General features: G+C 36.7%; 1 pseudogene; it reads left to right on the forward strand.

Moving 5' to 3' along the window:
• Positions 1-405: 405 nt before the first annotated feature.
• On the forward strand, positions 406-1,864 carry LOC140628578 (tyrosine-protein kinase JAK1 pseudogene; annotated as a pseudogene).
• Positions 1,865-2,430: the final 566 nt, after the last annotated feature.

Genomic DNA, 2,430 nt, shown 5'->3' on the forward strand with positions numbered 1-2,430 from the left:
CTTTCTTTTTAGTAGCTTTATAATATGTATTTTTCTCAGATGTTTCTATATATATTCAATTATTTTTTTCATATCTCTCAGTAAAATTCTGTGGTTTTCTTCACTTGGGTTTAACACCAATCTTGTGAAGGTTATTCCTTGGTATCCTCTATTTTTTCCCCAGCTTTATTGATGTATATTTGACAAATAAAGTTGTATATATTTAAGGTGTATATGATGTTTTAATGTGCATATACAATGTGAAATGACTAACACAATCAAGCTAAGTAACATAACCCATCACCTCACATAGTTATGATTTTTTTGTGTGCATGGTGAAAACACTTAAGATCAACTCCCTAAGCAAATATCAAATATACAATACAGTGTTAACTATAGTCACCACGCTGTACTATAGGAGAAGAAGGAAACCGAAATTCTAAGGAACCTTTATCATGAGAACATTGTGAAGTACAAAGGCATCTGTACAGAAGACGGAGGAAATGGTATTAAGCTCATCATGGAATTTCTGCCTTCAGGAAGTCTTAAGGAATATCTTCCCAAGAATAAGAACAAAATTAACCTCAAACAACAGTTAAAATATGCCGTTCAGATTTATAAGGGGATGGACTATTTAGGTTCTTGGCAGTATGTTCACCGGGACATAGCAGCAAGGAATGTCCTCTTTGAGAGTGAACACCAAGAGAAAATTGGAGACTTGGTTTGACCAAAGCAACTGAAACTGACAAGGAGTACTACACAGTCAAGGATGATCGGGACAGCCCTGTGTTTTGGTATGCTCCTGAATGTTTAATTCAGTGTAAATTTTATATCGCCTCTGATGTCTGGTCATTTGGAGTGACCCTGCATGAGTTGCTTACTTACTGTGACTCAGATTCCAGCCCCATGGCATTGTTTCTGAAAATGACAGGCCCAACTCATGGCCAGATGACAGTAACAAGACTTGTGAATACGTTAAAAGAAGGAAAACGTTTGCCTTGTCCACTTCACTGTCCAGAAGAGGTTTATCAACTTATGAGAAAATGCTGGGAATTCCAGCCATCTAATCGGACAACTTTTCAGAAATGTATTGAAGGATTTGAAGCACTTTTAAAATAATCATGAATAACATTCAAACTCCTGTGTACCAAGTCCTCCTTCCCCAACCAATAACCCAAGCCATTTAAAAGAATTTTTAATGCAAAAAAAATGTATTTGGGTATGTAAGGCACACTGTGGTGCTTATTATGTAAGTACTTTCCTCTTTAAATGTGGCACCAATAACAAATAAGGACAACCAAAACAATAGAAGGCACTTAAGCACTCCTCATTTTGGAAAGGACATATACCACCATTTTGTTTGGCTAGTTTCCCATCACAACTGAGCACCAGAAAACACAAAAAGCAGCCAGAAGCACTTGTTCCCAGCTGCCAGTAGATCTGAAATGCTTTCCTGGCAGATAAAGATTGATGGACTTAGCCAATACTCCACCATACCCTCAAATTTCAATATCTATACAGTGATATACCAAGCATTCTTGAAATATTCAATACTAGTTAGTAGACTATTGTTTCTGTACAAAAATGAGTGTATTCCTGTCACCAGTAGGATTTAAATTTTGAGTTATTTCCTCAGTGGCTTTGTTCCTGTCCCTGTGGGTGACCAGCACTATGGATTTTTGAGAAAACTGGGCAGACCCAGGGGGAAAGCTATGGAATAGATACTTTGCTGCATGTTAATTCTTGAGAACCATGCCTGTGCCAGTGCTTTCCTAAACAATATAAAGATCTCGGATACTATCATACGTGCTTTTAAGAAATGTTCATGTATATCCTTTTATAACTCTACCACTTGTTACAGCATTGGTTTTGGATGCTGTATGCAACCAGTGTTCTACTAGACAGTGTTCAGTTTGCTTGGAGGTAGGTGGGTAATCAAAAATGTCTGCTCTCTGATTCAATGTGAACCATAAGAACTTTATGACCAGGAGTCTGAAAAAACTTTCTGTTAATGCTGTCTAGCATTTGTTTAATATCATTACTTTTCACCCTTTGAGCCTGAAAAAGAGTTATGAATTGATGCAATGGCAACAATAAACTTGCCATTTAAATTTATTCAATAACCCTACATCACCAAGGTGTCTGTCTGTGTCAAACCTAAAAAAAAAAAATCTTCAGAATTTATCCCACATAATTCAACCATTGTACCCTTTGATGTCAACTTCTCCCCATTTCATCCACTCCCTAGTCTCTGGTAACTACCATTCTACTTTCTGTTTTTATGAGCCTGACTTGTTTAGATTCCATAAATAAGTGAGATCATGCAGTATTTGTCTTTCTGTGTCTGGCTTATTGAACATAGCATTGTGTCCCCAGGTTTAACCTTAATTGTCTCAGATAGCAACTCAATAGCAAATCAATCAACCAATCAATAACCCAATTAAAATGGAA

The sequence above is a fragment of the Canis lupus genome, chromosome X (assembly GCF_048164855.1).
Source record: "Canis lupus baileyi chromosome X, mCanLup2.hap1, whole genome shotgun sequence".
Classification (NCBI taxonomy): Eukaryota; Metazoa; Chordata; class Mammalia; order Carnivora; family Canidae; genus Canis; species Canis lupus.